The sequence below is a fragment of the Canis lupus genome, chromosome 14 (genome assembly GCF_048164855.1).
Source record: "Canis lupus baileyi chromosome 14, mCanLup2.hap1, whole genome shotgun sequence".
Lineage (NCBI taxonomy): Eukaryota > Metazoa > Chordata > Mammalia > Carnivora > Canidae > Canis > Canis lupus.
Genome location: NC_132851.1, coordinates 1,229,565 through 1,246,336, shown reverse-complemented (window position 1 = coordinate 1,246,336; position 16,772 = coordinate 1,229,565). Strand labels below are relative to the sequence as shown.

General features: G+C 48.6%; 1 long non-coding RNA gene across 1 annotated transcript in view; it reads right to left on the bottom strand.

Annotated features, from left to right (window-relative positions):
- Nucleotides 1-335: 335 nt before the first annotated feature.
- LOC140603341 (uncharacterized) overlaps nt 336-16,772 on the bottom strand; it is a 66,042-nt gene continuing 49,605 nt past the window's right edge. The window contains exon 5 of the long non-coding RNA XR_012006318.1: nt 336-714. This is a non-coding gene — a long non-coding RNA (uncharacterized lncRNA). The remainder of the gene's footprint in view (nt 715-16,772) is intronic.

The following is a 16,772-nucleotide window of genomic DNA, read 5'->3' as shown; positions in this document are numbered from 1 at the left end:
AAAATACTTCTATTATAATAGACACCATATTGCAAGTGCATTTAAAATTAGCAATGCATAACATTTATTTCCTTGACATTTGTCTTCCAAAGAGTTCAAAGTGTTTCAGTGTCAGTTGAAACAGGGGAAGAATCTCAGGGAAGGATCCTTCACATAATAATAGGACCATTGGTAATAATGTCTCTCAGTTCTTTCCAAATCCATAAAGATGCATTTCCTGATGAGTGACTGAGCTGTGAAGAAAGAGATGAGAAACCCTCATCCCTCTGAATTACTTGTGTCAGAATATTTTAACCATAGTACTACGGATAGTAAATTATCCTTATTAACAGGAAATACGTCTCACATTGGAATCTGAGCAATCAGATGGGCAGAGAAAAAAGGCTTTGACTGGCTCTTCATCTTTTAAAGATAAAGGAGAGCTTTTCTATGTACAAAGTCAGTTGTCAAGATAGCCTTAGGGAATGAGTCTGCAGCATCAAATCCCGATGCACAGCCGGTATGCCCGCACCCCAGGTCTCCCTGATCCCAAATCCCTGGGCCTGTCCCCCAACAGACCCTGCCAAGCTGAGGTCATTTGCAATTGCTCTCTCAGGAGCTCCAGGGAAGGGGGAAAGAGCTAGATAGGATGGGAGGGGACGCAAGGAGGCCAAGAAAATGAAGGTCTTTCCTCTTTAAGTTCAGGGTTCGAACAGGTCCATCCATCCCAGGCCCCTGTGAAGAAGAGGTAAAATTTACATTACTTCAGTTACAGGAAAAAAACAAAAGTTTGCAGCTTAATGTCCTAGAAAGCCCCACAATAGAATAAGAACTGAGCCCACCCCAAGGGCTGGAAGCGCCTATTAGAATGAGAACAGAGGTCAATGTCCTTGAAGGCCCCATATCAAAATGTAAACAGAACTTGAGGAATTACTCCAGCCCTTCTGGAGGTCCCTGAGACAAGTCCTAAAAACTAAGCAAAAACCCACCACGAGGTCCAAGTCCCTGCTCCTCTGTGTCGGGTGAACTTGGACACAAACTCGAGTTTGGAAATCAACCCTTGTGTGTTTGCATCAGTGTCAGCTCCATAGTGGTTTCTCAGATTCACAATCTTGGGCACAACACCCCCATGTCCCCTCCCACCTGGGCTGAACCCCTATCCCCTCCCACCCAGGTTGACACTCAGTCACCTCCCCACCCACAACAGCTGGGCACAGGCCCTCACACAGGTGTCACGGGCATGGTGGGCACTCCCGCCATGCCCGGCCTCCCAGAGGAAGGAAGGAGGTTTCGGCAGTACACACTCCCATGGTGGCCCCAGGGCTCCCTGCCCAGCACGGCAGCTCGTGAGAAGTTGGGGTCTGTTTCCCTGACGCCTGCTCCTCCTCCCCAGTTTTCCCACAGGAAATGAAGGAGGAGGCCCTGGTCTCCTCCAGGGACATCACGCAGGTAGACTTGGACTTCAACAGGACGTTCGGCAGCCACACCATATTTTGGGATGGCTAGGGGGTCAGGTGAGGCTGCTGGGCCAGGGGGATTCGGGGCCCTGAGGGAGGCCCGGGTCCTTCCGGGTAGGGAAAATGGGGCTTCTGAGGCCGGGGGAGCAATAGAAGCCAAAAACACACTGCTCCATGGTAGGATGTTGGGGATGACTCCCGTGCCCACACTCCCGATGCCTCGGGGATGAGGAACCCAGTAGGATGGGGCCTTCAGGTGTTGCCATGGGAGCTGAACACCAAAGGGGAGAGGGACGGCCCCATGAGAAGCAGGGGATGGGGTGTGGGACGTGGGGGGAAGAACCGGACCTGGTGACCAGGCTGCATGGCCACTGCTGGAGCAGGACAAACATCGATCCCATGAGGGTCAGATGGGCCAGAGTGACACCCACTCTTGATGCTTTATATTATTCTAAATTCTATGCATTTAATTTGAGACAATTTGCAATTTGAAAACATACATAGTATAATGATCCCCAGATAATGCTGCTGGTCCAGCCAGGGCAGGGGCAGGTGTCACTGCAAACCCCAGACTAGTCGCCTTTAACTGTAGACATCTCCTTGTGCATCTTAAAGGAAGGAGATGCCCTGTGTCCGCAGGCCCCCCACGACATCCCCCTCATTCCCCACTTCCACACCATCCCCCTACATCATCATCCCCATTGGCATCCCACCTACACCATCCCCCTTAAACCCACACAGCCCCACACAATCCCCACTCACACTATACCCCAACACCATCACCCCTACACCATCCCCCACACTCCACCACCATCATAACCTTGCCCCCACACCATCCACCACCACACCATCAGCCCTCAGCAAGGACCCGGTGCAGGTGCCCCCTGTGGGACATGCTCAGCCTCCCCGGGTTTCTCTGGATACCCTGCTCCCATCAGAAGCCTGGGTGTCCCATAGAATACCCAGGGGTTACAGGGAGGAGGGAAGACAGGGAACCCCCAACAGGGTGAGTACAGGTGAGTGGTGCAGAGGACCCACTGTGCCCTGCCTCTGCCCACTGTCCCTCATTTAGCATACACACCCCGCAGGACACCAGCCCCTAACCCATGGGGATCTGGGCTGGCCTGGCCCTGGGCTCTGTGAGGGTTGGGGTGATTTGAGCCTCCGCCCCAGGCCCAACACAAAGACTAATGGGACCCAGCCCACATGGCCCTGGCCAGCCCTGGATTCTGGCCCTGGGCTGAGCGAGCCCTCTCACAGCTGAATGTTGACTCCTGGACCCTGGGGTAGGATGGTGGGCCCCACCCACACCCACACCAGGAGGCAGACTCCTCCAGGTGCTGAGGTGCCAGGGAGCCTGAGGCCGGGTTCCAGCTGCCCTATTGGGACCCAGAGCAGAAGCCCATGAGTTGCAGGTCCATGTCTGCTCTGCTGTCCTCAGAACCATCTCTCAGACTGAAACCTCAGGACACACGCCCCCACCCAGAGTCCACACATGCTCCCAGGTGGGGGACTCCAGCACCTGCCCCCCAACCCATGTCATTCTTGCCCTCCCCTAAAGGACAGAAAGGTCTCCCTCCCCAGGGGAAGGCATGCACCCTCAGCTCTGAGCCCGTTTGCTGTAGAAAGTTAATAAAGTGTTGTGGTGCGAAAATGCACAGCCAGCCCGTTTCTGTGTCTCCCAGAACACTTTTCACGGGGCATGGAAAGACCCCCAGAGAGGAGGACGGGGTACCACCTAGGCCCCACCAGCCCCTGCAGGGGCGCCGCCAGCAACACCCAGCTGACATCCCAACGTGCCTTCCACTGGACCAGATGCCGGGGTCAAGACGCAACAGACTTTACTGGGACTCAGGCTACGCCCCGCGGGCCAGGAGGGCCTGGGACAGAGTGACAGCCAGGAAGCCTCAGGTCACCAGGGTCTGTGCAAAGCGACCCGGAGGTCTGTGCTCCCTCTGTACAGGAGGCTGTGGCTGGCTGGGTGTGGGGCACTTCCTCACCTCACTGCATTCCCTTGACTGTGTGCCTGGGGCAGAGAGGGCCTGCAGGGCGGTCAGCATGGCCCTAGAAGGGATGTCAGGACAGTAGGCCCTTGTGTTGTGCCCAACATTGTGAATCTGAGAAACCACTGAGGAGCCAACACCATTGCAAACTCCCAAGGATTTTTTACAAGCTGGAGCTTGTGTCCAAGTGCACCCGACACAGCAGAGCAGGGACTTGGACCCCGAGACTAAAAGGCATAGCAGCTTTATAGGGGCCAGTGGCCCATGGGATATGCAGAAAGTTGCATAGTCATGTCAGTTCACACGCAGGTGGCCGATTGAATTACACCTTACCATATAGTATCCACTTGAGCTGGCCTATTACTTTGGTCAGAATCGGCGCACAGATTTGGCGGGCACAAAGCGGGGTTACATTGTTATGAGCTGATTTCTGATTAGAGTGTGTTGAGCAGCCTGACTAGGGTGGGGCAGCGCCTTAAGCAACAATCAGGTCATGTCAGGGTCATAGGGGAAGTGCAGGTGTAGCACAAAATGGAATCAGTCCTGCTCTGTGTGCCCAGGGGTAGGAGATTTTTGTTAAATTTCCTGGGTCCCACACTTGCAGCTCATGCACCTGGGCCACCCGCACCAGGTGGACTCAGCCTGCACACCTTGTGGTGCTAAATAACTCACACCAGCATATGGAGGGCATCCTCCTCACCCTAGTGAGTAGGGGCTGGGTGAACATGGGTCTCGGCCTGAAGGCCAGGCAGCACAGCAGACTGAAGAACCCCAGCCCCATCCCCACCCCGACTCCCACACACAGGCAGCCCCAGGGCTCCCGCCATGGGCAACCAGCTCCTCAGGAGCTCCCCCCAGAGTGTCCCGAAGGTCTGGCTCCCTGCTGGCGAGGCATCGGGGAGAATAGAAGCACCCGGCGCCTGGCGGGACCCACTGCAGGTCATGAGAATGTGGTTGAGCCGGAATTTCCAGCTCAGCTAACCCTCCAGCTGAAAGTCATTGCACCAGCGAGCACAGGGTCAGCCAGGAGACCCCAGCTAGCTGCCCAGATCCAGCACCAGAAATGATGTTGTGCCAACCATTTCGGCATTTGGGTGACCCAGCCAGAGGATCCGATAGCTGCACGTGATAGCTGCATGTGATAGACACACACCCTAAAACCAACAAAAGTCAGAATCCCCCCAATGTTGTCAAAAAGTAGCCGGATGATTCCATACACGATGCTGTGGTCCCCAAAAGGATACATGAAAGATGGTATAAACCACGACTGCAGAGTTGTCAGAGGTACGGAGATGTGCCTGGTGGGTTCCAACAAGAGGCCCAGAGGGGAAGGAAGCATCTTACGGAGGGGGGGGCCCTCCTTGGAAAGGACACCAGGTCCCTGTGAAGGCTACGGAGGGTGAAATCTGTCCTCCTCCCTTTCAGCTTCTGGTTTTCCTCCTAAATGCCATTTTCCTCAATGAAAATAGCAAAAATTTATTTTATGTTTTTAAATTTCTTTTTACAGGTGTCCAATTCATATGAATTCTTTCTTCAGCAAGGGTGTCATTCAGGAAAGAAGGAGAGATAAAGATTTCCCAGACAGACAAAGTATAAAGGAGTTCATGACCACTAAACCAGTCCAGTAAGGAATTTTAAGAGGGATTCTTCTAATGGGGGAAAAAAAGAGACCAAAAGCAACAAAGACTAGAAAGGACCAGAGAACGTCACCAGAAACACCAACTCTACCGGTAACACAAAGGCAATAAGTTCATATTTTTCAATAATCACTCTGAATGCTGATAGAAAAATTGCTCCAATCAAAAGATATAGGGTATCAGAGTAGCTTAAAAAACAGGATCCGGGATGCCTGGGTGGCTCAGGGGTTGAGCCTCTGCCTTTGACTCAGGCTGTGATCCTGGAGTCTGGGATCCAGTCCCATATTGGGCTCCTGGTGGGGAGCATGCTTTTCTCTCTGCCTAATTTTCTGCCTCTCTCTCTCTCTCACTCCCTCATAAATAAAATCGTTATTAAAAAAACAAGATCCATCTGTATGCTGCCTACAAGATGCTCATGTTAGACCTATAGACACCGGGATATTGAAAGTCAGGGGATGGAAAACCATCTATCACGGTAATGGATACCATACGAAAGCTGGAGGACCCATACTTATATCAGACTAACTAGATTTGAAACCAAACCCTGGGGGACACCTGGTGGGTCAGTGGTTGAGCATCTGCCTTCGGCACAGGGTGTGATCCTAGGATCCCAGGACCGAGTCCCACATCGGCCTCCCTGTGTGGAGCCTGCCTCTCCTTCTGCCTATGTTTCTCCCTCTGCTGCTCTGTGTGTCTCTCATGAATAAATAAATAAAATATTTACATTTCAAAAAAGAAAGAACAAATACTGTAAGAAGAGATGAAAAAGGGCATTATTTCATAATTAAAAAGACTATCAAGATGAAACAACTAAATATTTATGCTGCCAACATGGGGGTACCTAAATATAGAAACCAATTAACAACAAACTTACAGGAACTCACTGATAATAATACAATGACAGCAGATTTTCACACCCACTTATGGCAATGTACCGATCATCTATACAGAAAATCAACAAGGGAACAATAGCCTTGACGCACTGGACCACAGGGACTCAACAGATATAGTCTGAACATTTAAACCTAAAGCAGAGTACACATTCCTTTCTTGTGCACATGGGACATTCTCCAGAACAGATCATATCATGGGCCACAAATCAGCCCTAAACAGGTACAACAGATACAAGAAGGTTGATATAACACCCTGTACATTGTCGGACCACGACGCTATGAAACTCGAAGTCGACAGTAAGAAAAAATTTGGACAGACCAAAAATACGTTGAGTTTATGATCATCCTACTAGAGAATGGAGCAACCAGGAAATTAAAGAGGAAATTTAAAACAAACAAAAATGAAAACATGTTTCTCCAAGCCTCTTGGATGCAGCAAAGGCAGTCCTAAGAGGGAAGTACATATCAAAACAGGCCTACCTCAAGAAACAAGAAGTCTCCAATACACAGCCTAACCCTACACCTTAAGGACCTGGAAAAGAAATAGAAAACAAAGCCTAAAGCTTATAGAAGAGGGGAAAAATAGAGATGAGAGCAGAAATAAACAATACAGAATCAACGAAGCAGTAGAATGGAATAACGAAACAAAGAGATGGTTCTTCAAAATAATTAATAAATTGAATCAAGCCCTAGCCAGCCTTATCAACAAGAAAAGACCTAAATAAATAAAATCACAAATGAGAGAAGAGAGATCACAATCAACACCAGAAAAATAAGACAACTATAAGAGAACACTATGAAAGATTATACGCTAACAAACTGGGAGACCTGGAAGAAATGGACAAATCCCTAGAAATGTCAAACGAGGAAACCTAAATAGGAGGAAATAGAAAATGTGAACAGACATATAAAAGCAAAGGAATTGAATCAGCAAGGCACCTGGGTGCCTCAGTGGTTGAGCATCTGCTTTGGCTCAGGTCATTATCCCAGGGTCCTGGGGGATCACGTCCCACATCAGGCTCCCTGCATGGAGCCTCATTTTCCCTCTGCCTATACCTCTGCCTCTCTGTGTCTCTCATGAATACATAGATAAAATCTTTAAAAAAGAACAAAGATAAAAAAGAGAATGGTCCCAAATAAAATCACAAAGGAAAAGAGAAATAACAACCAACACTAGAGAAATACAAACGATTATAAGAGAACATTATGAAAAATTATATGCCAGCAACCAAGAACCTGGAAGAAATAGATCAATTACTGGAAATATATAACATAGCAAAAATGAAGAAGGAAGAAATAAGAAACTTGAACAGACAGATAACCAGCAAAGAATTTGAATCAGCATTCAAGGATCTCCCGACCGTAGATGCTTAGATCAATAGAACAGAATGGAAAGCCGAAACAAGATACAAACCTGTAACTCTATGATCCATTAATGGACAACAAGGCAGGAAGGAATATCCAAAGTCACAAAGACAGTCTCTTCAACAAACCCTAACCCTGACCGCAGGATAAGAACAAATGGTGTTGGGAAAACCAGGCAGAAGAATGAAACTGGACCACTTTCTTACACCATCTATATAAAAAATAAATTCAAAATGGATGAAAGACCTAAATGTGAGACCTGAAACCATACAAAGAAGAAAAGATAGGCAGCAACATCTATGACATTGGCCATTGGATCCTCTTTCTAGATATGCCTCTGAGGTGAGGGAAACAAAAGCAAAAATACTATTGGGACTTCATCAAATTGAAAAGTTTCTGCAAAGTGAAGGAAACAACCAAAGCTAAAAGGCAACATACAGGAGGAGGGGCAAGATGGCGGAAGAGTAGGGTCCCCAAGTCACCTGTACCCACCAAATTACCTAACTAACCTTCAAATCATCCTGAAAATCTACGAATTCGGCCTGAGATTTAAAAAGAGACCAGATCGAATGCTACAGTATGAAAAGTTCGCACATCTATCAAGGTAGGAAGATGGGGGAAAAGAAATAAAGAAACAAAGGGCATCCAAGGGGAGGGGTCCTGCGAAGAGCCAGGCTATGGCCACAGCGAGTGCCCCCCAGTCAGGAGAGCTCTGTCCCAGAGAAGCAGGAGCTGAACCAACCTTCCAGGGTGGAATTGGGCCCGCAGGGAGTCAGCGCAGGACCTTGGAGGGCGGGGATGCCCTCGGGCTCCCTGGGACACTAACAGACACCTGCATTCCCAAGAGAGTCCACTGAGCTCACTAAGGGGTACACGGCACATGCATTGACCCTGGAGCAGCTCCAAGGGGCTCGGGCGGTGGCTCTGTGCTGAAGGGGCTGCACGAACCTGGGAGGGGCTTGGCTGCGGCGCCTAGGGCAGAGGAAAAGGCTCCGGGCAGAGGGGGCTGTGAGGCTTCAGGAGCAGCTCAGTGGGGCTGGGGAGGTGGTTTGGTGGAGAGGCGGCTGCACGGCCAGGAGCTCGAATCCAACAGTGCAGGCCCCGGAGGACAGGACTCCGGTACACAGCCCAGGATCTGGCCTTGCCCAAGACAGGCAGAGGCCGGGGGGGCCCAGGACCACAAGGACCCTCCTGCCCAGAGCTGAGCAGATCAGAGGCCCTGCCCCGGAGCCTCCTGGACTGTCAGACGGACTGCTCCGGAGTAACTGGGGGGCTGAATCCAGGTTTCCAGAGCTGGCCTCTGCCACTGGGATTGTTCCTCCTGGGGCCTCACGGGGTTAACAACCCCCACTGAGCCCTGCAACAGGCAGGGGGCAGATCAGCTCCCCAAAGGGCTAACACCTGAAAATCAGCATAACAAGCCCATCCCCCAGAAGACCAGCTAGACGGACAAGTTCCAGGGGAATTCAAGGGACTTAAAGTATATAGAATCAGAAGATACTCCCCCATGTTTTTTTTCATTTCTGATTGCTTCCCCCAACCTTTTCCCCCTTTCTTTCTTTTTCTTTCTCTTTTTATTCTCTTTTTTCCTTTCTTCTTTTTTCTTTCTCTTTTCTTTCCTTCTTTCTCTCCTCTATTTTTCTCCTTTTCCCAATACAACTTGTTTTTGACCACTGTGCACTGAGCAAAATGACTAGAAGGAAAACCTCACCTCAAAAGAAAGAATCAGAAACAGTCCTCTCTCCCACAGAGTTACAAAATCTGGATTACAATTCAATGTCAGAAAGCCAATTCAGAAGCACTATTATACAGCTACTGGTGGCTGTAGAAAAAAGCATAAAGGACTCAATAGACTCATGACTGCAGAATTTAGATCCAATCAGGCAGAAAGTAAAAATAAATTGAATGAGATGCAATCCAAACTAAAAGTCCTAACGACAAGGGTTAACGAGGTGGAAGAACAAGTGAGTGACATAGAAGACAAGTTGATGGCAAAGAGGGAAACTGAGGAAAAAAGAGACAGACAATTAAAAGACCAGAAAGACAGATTAAGGGAAATAAACGACAGCCTGAGGAAGAAAACCCTATGTGTAATTGGGGTTCCAGAGGGCGTCAAAATGGACAGAGGTCCAGAATATGTATTTGAACAAATCCTACCTGAAAACTTTCCTAATCTGGGAAGGGAAACAGGCATTAAGATCCAGGAAATAGAGAGATCCCCTCTAAAATAAATAAAAACCGTCCAACACCTCCACATTTAATAGTGAAGTTTGCAAATTTCAAAGATAAAGAAAAGATCCTTAAAGCAGCAAGAGACAAGAAATCCCTGACCTTTATGGGGAGGAGCATTAGGGTAACAGAAGACCTCTCCACAGCGACCTGGTAGGCAAGAAAGGGCTGGCAGGATATATTCAGGATCCTAAATGAGAAGAACATGCAACCAAGAATACTTTATCCAACAAGGATCTCATTCAAAATGGAAGGAGAGATAAAGAGCTTCCAAGACAGGCAGGAACTGAAAGAATAAGTGACCTCCAAACAAGCTCTGTAAGAAATTTTAAGGGGGACTCTTAAAATTCCCCTTTAAGAAGAAGTTCAGTGGAACAATCCACAAAAAACAAGGGCTGAATAGATATCATGATGACACTAAACTCATACCTTTCAATAGTAACTCTGAACGTGAACGGGCTTAATGACCCAATCAAAAGGCGCCGGGTTTCAGACTGGATAAAAAAGCAGAACCCATCAATTTGCTGTCTAAAAGAGACTCATTTTAGACAGAAGGACACCTACAGCCTGAAAATAAATGTTTGGAGAACCATTTACCATTCAAATGGTCCTCAAAAGAAAGCAGGGGTAGCCATTCTTAGATAAACTAAAATTTACCCCGAAGACTGTAGTGAGAGATGAAGAGGGACAGTAAATCATACTTAAAGGATCTATCCAACAAGAGGACTTAACAATCCTCAATATATTGCCCCATATGTGAGAGCTGCCAAATATTTAAAAAAACAATTAATAACCAAAGTGAAGAAATACTTAGATAATAATACACTTATACTTGGTGACTTCAATCTAGTTCTTTCTACCCTCGATAGGTCTTCTAAGCACAACATATCCAATGAAACGAGAGCTTTAAATGATACACTGGACCAGATGGATTTCACAGAAATCTACAGAACTTTACATCCAAACTCAGCTGAGTACACATTCTTCTCAAGTGCACATGGAACTTTCTCCAGAATCGACCACATACTGGGGCACAAATCGGGTCTGAACCGATACCAAAAGATTGGGATTGTCCCCTGCATATACTCAGACCATAATGCCTTGAAAGTAGAACTAAGGTATCCCTGAGTGGCACAGCAGTTTGGCGCCTGCCTTTGGCCCAGGGCGTGAATACCGAGACCTGGGATTGAATCCCATGTCGGGCTTCCGGTGCTAGAAGCCTGCTTCTCCCTCTGCCCGTGTCTCTGCCTCTCTTTCTCTCTCACTGTGTGACTATCATAAATTAAAATTAATAATAAAATAATGAAAAAAAGAAATTAGAACTAAATAACAATAAGAAGTTTAGAAGGAGCTCAAACACGTGGAGGTGAAGGATCATCCTGCTAAAAGATGAAACGGTCAACCAGGAAATTAAGGAAGGATTAAAAAGATTCATGGAAACTAATGAGAATGAACATACAACCGTTCAAAATCTTTGGGATGCAGCAAAAGCAGTCCTAAGGGGGAAATACATCACAATACGAACAGGTGCAGCCAATGTGGAAAACACTGTGGAGGGTCCTCGAGAAGTTAAAAAAAGGGGATCCCTGGGTGGTGCAGTGGTTTGGCACATGCCTTTGGCCCATGTCGCGATCCTGGAGACCCGGGATGGAATCCCATGTTGGACTCACAGTGCATGGAGCCTGCTTCTCCCTCTGCCTGTGTCTCTGCCTCTCTCTCTATGACTATCATAAAAAAAATTTATAAAAGATGTTAAAAATAGAGCTACCCTACGATTCCAAAATTGCAGAGCTAGGTATTTACCCCGAGGATACAAAAGTCGTTTAGTAGTTTCAAAGAGGGACACGCAGCCCAGTGTTTGTAGCAGCATTATCAACAAGAGCCAAACTGTGGATACAGCCCAGATGTCCATCGACTGATGAATGGGCAGAGACGATGTGGTAAATATATCCACTGCGACATCACTGGGTCATCAGAAGGGATGAAATGAAGCCATTTACAATGAAGTAGGAGAAGTGGAAAGGACTTATGCTAAATGAACTCAGTCAGAGAAAGACAGATACCAAATACCATACAATTGCATTCACAGGTGAATTTTAAGAAACCAAACAAACTGACAAAGGGGCAGAGGGGGGGATGACAGAAGCAAACAAAAAAAACCCACACTCTTAACCACAGAGAATAAACTAATAAATACCAGAGATATGTGGGGGGATGGGGAATCAGGGGATGGGGATAGTGGAGGGCACCTGTGACCAGTACCAGGCATTCTATCCAAGGGTTGAATCACTATGTGGTAAGCCTGAAACTATATAATACTGTGTTAGAAACAGTAATTCAAGTAAAACTTTAAAATAATAATTGGTAGTATTGATGAAATATGTGTGCACTAGAGATAAAATCAGAAAGGCAACTGAAAATCCAAATAAAGAGTCTTTAGAGACTCAAATCCCCTCCTTAGCTCAGCTCGGGAGAATCCTGCCATGTCTATTCTGACCCCAACAGAAGCCTGTATTTTGATTCTCTGGGGAGGCCACTGACTTACTGACTTGGTGGAGTCAGGCTATCTTTGAACCCAAAACCTAAATAGAGTGCATAAATCTAAACTGCACAAGAGGGATCCCTGGGTGGTGCAGCAGTTTGGTGCCAGCCTTTGGCCCAGGGCGCGATCCTGGAGACAGGGGATCGAATCCCACATCGGGTTCCCGGTGCATGGAGCCTGCTTCTCCCTCTGCCTATGTCTCTGCCTCTCTCTCTTTCTCTCTCTGTGACTATCATAAATAAATTTAAAAAATTAAAAAAAAATTAAAAAAAAAACTGCACAAGATACTAGGAGTCCCCGTGGAGGCTCATGCCATGATCCAAACTCTAACCATACACAGACATAACCCTAACCCTACACTTAATCATAATGTTAACCTAACCCTTAAACAAGACCCATCACTAATCGAAAACCAAACACAAACCCCAAGACCAAAACACATTCACTGAACCTTCCTGCCAACCCTCACGCTAACTCTTAATCCTATTATGAACTCTTCACCCTGACCCCTAACTTAAATCTAACCCGAACACTAACCTCTAACCCTAACCTTAAAATAAGATATTCAAATCCTATTCCTAACCTTAACCTGTACCCTAACCTTAACCCTCTAATACTAATCCTATCTCATACCCAAACTGTACCCTAACCCGTACCCTAAAACCAACCCCTAACCCACTCCCTAACCCTATATCTTACCCTTTTCCAAAACCGTACCATGACCCTGACCTGACCCGAACCCTAACCCCTAACCAAACACTAACCCTAACCCTAGCCCTAACCCCTATCCTAAACCTAACCCTCACCCTAACCCTAAACCTAGCACTAACTTTAACTCTAACTCTTAACTCTAACCCCTAACTCTAACCCCTAACCCTAACTCACACCCTAACCCCTAACCCTAACTGCAAACCTAAGCCCAACACTAACTCTAACCATAACCCTAACCCCAACTCCAAAACTCGTGCCCTAATCCCTAAAGCCTAAACCCTAACCTAACTCTAAATCCTATCCCTACCCCTAACCCACATCCTAACTCCTAGCCACTGACCCTTACCCTTATCCCTCACCCTAACCTCTAATCCATAACCATAAGCATAATCACTAACACCTAACATCTAACCTAAGGCTAACCACCAACTGCCTCCCCTCCCCTGACCCTACCATTCATTCTACTCATTCACTTACCCTGTGGTTCAGAGGAGTCCGTTCTGATATGGACGTGGCCCCCAATGGCGCCTCCAGAGTCCTCCAGGGGGTCCTGAGGAAGCCAGGCTCCTGTGAGTGTGGACATGGCCCCAAGTGTTCCTGTGTCATAGTCAGTGGGTCCAGAGGATGCCGGATCTCCTGTCACTGTGGACTATGCTTCACATCCTCTGGAAGCCTCACAGCAAGTCCTCAGGAGACCGGGGGCTCCTGTCAGCCTAGACATGGCCTCACATCCCCCAGAAAACTCACTGTGGGTCCTCATGAAGCTGTGGGCTCCTGTCAGCATAGACCCAGCCCCACATTTCCCGAAGCCAAAGTGCAGGTCCTGAGGATGACAGGGGTCCTGTCAGTGTTGACATGGCCCCACATTTTCCTCAAGCCTCACCATAAGACCTGAGGAGGCTGGGGGCTCCTGTCAGCATTGACAGGGCTCCAAATCTTCCCAAAACTTCACAGTGTGTCCTGAGGAGGCCAGAGATTCCTGTCAGTGTGCATGTGGCACCCACATCTTTCTTAAGCCTCACCAGAGGCCCTGACAAGGCTGGGGTCTTCTGTCCGCATGGATGCATACCCATATTTCCCAAAGACTAGACCAGGGGTCCTGAGGAAGTCAGCGTCCTCTTGTGTGGACATGACCACACGTACTACCAAAATGTCACTGAGGGTACTGAGGAGGCCGTGGCTCCTGTCACTCTGAATGCGGCCCCCAGCTTCCAGAAGCCTCAACTTATATCCTGAGGGGTCTGGGAGTTTCTGCCAGAGTGGACACGGTGCCACATCTTCCTGAAACCTCCCCGCGGGTCCTGAGGTGGCCCAGGGGCTCCTGTCAGCGTGGATGCGGGCCCACAATTTCCTGAAGCCTCCCCGCGGATCCTGAGGTAGCTCAGGGTTTCCTATCAGGGTGTATGCGGGCCAACATCTTCCTGAAGCCTCACCGAGGGTCCTGAGAGGACCGGGGCTCCTCTCAGCGTGAACACGGCCCAATATCCCCCTTTAGACTCCCTGCGCGTCCTGAGGAGGCTGTGGCTGATCAGGGTGGACGCGTCCCCATGTCTTCATCAGGTTTCCCCAGCACAGGCTGGCTCCTATTAGTGCAGGCAGACAAGGCCTACTGCACATGTGGGCACCCTGGGTGAGGCCTGGGCTTGGGTGCCCCCTTTGCGATGCTAGGCACTGCAGGAGGCTGTGCAGGAGGCGGCTTGCTGGTGCAGGGGGCCGCACCTGCCTCCTTCCAGGCTCCAGCTGGGGTCTGTTAGCATTGGAAACGTCTCACTGAAAAGGAGCCCAACACCCGGCTTCCCCAGAAATACTTAAGGACAAGGAATTGGAGCCCACAGACTGCAAAATGAAATGTGGACCAGACTTTAGCAAGTCCTGCAAAATTCACTCAACTCCCTTCCACTGTGGGTGGGACTGCGGGCTGGTGCAGCCGCCCTGGAAACAGTGTGGAGGCTCCTCAGGAAGTTACAAATACAGACGCCCTGCGACCAGCAGGTGCAGGGCCTGGAGCTGACTCCGAAGATACAGATACAGTGAGACTCAGGGCACCTGCACCCCAATGTCCACAACAGCCAGGTCCACAGTAGCCACACTGTGTGAGGTATCTCGGTGCCCTCAGGCAGATGATGAATAAAGAGGATGGGAGATAGATGATGGTCATAGGGAGAGGAATGGTGCTCAGGTATCAAAGAGAAGGAGATCTTGCCATTTGCAATGATGTGGATAGAACTAGAGAAATCATGTTAAGTGAAATAAGTCAGTCGGAAAAGAGAATGACTGTGGGGTGTCATTCATAGGTGGAATTAAAGAAGCAAAGCAGATGAACATCTGTGAAGGGAAGGAAAAACAAATAAGATGAAAACAGATGCAGGAAATACAGACTCTTAATACAGGAAACAAACTGAGGGTCGCTGGAGGGTAGGGGATGGGTGAGGGGATCACAGGGGACCGGCATGAAGGAGGGCACGTGATGTCACGTGCACTGCTGTTATCTCCAACTGGTGAATCCCTGAATTCTTCCTCTGAAAGTATAATACACTATCCGTTAATTAATTGGGTTTAAATTAAATTAAGTTAAAAAAATCAGTTGTATCAGAGCACAATTCCTTCTAGAATCTCTGTTCTGCTCCTTCAGCTTATGCCGGGACCACCTCCCTTGTGTCTGGTTTGTTTAAGTAGGCTCCACGCCTCATCCATGCCCCAGCCCCTGGCTAGAACTCACGACCCCGACCCCGAGATCAGGACGGGAGGTGAGGTCAGGTGTCGAATGCTTAACTGACAGCCAGCCAGGGGCGCGAGAACAACACTGCTATATCCTGTGTCTCTGTGACATCGTTTGAAATAGGAAAGTGCCATGTCCCTCTCTGGCCTGCTCCTCCAATACTGATTTGCTGTCCGGGGTCATTTTGGGGGGCGGATGGATGTTATGGTTTTTTTTTTCCTATTTCTAAGATCTGCGACCATGATTTTGATTGGAATGACATTAAAACTGAGGGTGGCTTCAGGAACTGCAGACATTTTCACAAGATGAAGCTCCCACCCCCGAGCCCAGGAAGGCCTCCCAGAGCCTGGTATGGCTCAGTGCACAAGTCTTGTGCTCCTTTGTTTCTGTCTCATTATTTATTCTCTGTGATGCTCCTGAGAAGGGAGTCACGTCCTTCATTTCCTTCCTGAGTGCTCATTGTCGGGATACAGCAAGGCTATTCTGCTCTGTAGGGTCAGTTTGTGTCCCCTGACTTTACTGAACTCACTCCTTAGTTCTAACAGGCTTGATGGAGGCTCTCGACTTTCCTGTTTCTAGTACCACGTCTTCAGCATACAGGGACAGTGTGAGTTCCCCTTCCAGTTGTGGAACCTTTGCTGTTTACAGCTTAATGTCCTAGAAAGCCCCACAATAGAATAAAAACTGAGTCCAGGCAAAGGGCAGGAAGCCCCTATTAGAATGAAAACAGAGCTCAATGCCCTAGAAGGCCCCATATCAAAATGAAAACAGAACTTGAGGAATTGCTCCAGCCCTCCTGGAGGTCCCGAGACCAGCACTTAAAACTAAGCTAAAAGCCACCTCAGGGTCCAAGTCCCTGCTCCGCTATGTCGGGTGTACTTGGACACAAGCTCGAGCTTGTAAATAAACCCTCGTGTGTTTGCATTGGTGTCGGCTTCTCAGTGGTTTCTCAGATTCGCAATCTTGGGCAAAACAGTCTGAGAAAAAAAACAAAACCAAAAGAAGCTCGGACGCAGGCAGAGTAAAAGCAGGGTTCTGAGAGAAGCAGTGGAGACTCAGGGTGTTGGCAGGCCTTTTGTGTAGGCCCTTGCAGATGGGGTGTGGGGTGGGGGGGGTGGGGGGATGCTCAGCCCCAGAGCCAGAGGACTCAGCATCCCCACCCACATCCCGCCATCAAGAGAGTCTCAGGGAGCAGCACAGCGCCGCCCACTGGAGGCCAGAGGCGCTGACGCCCACC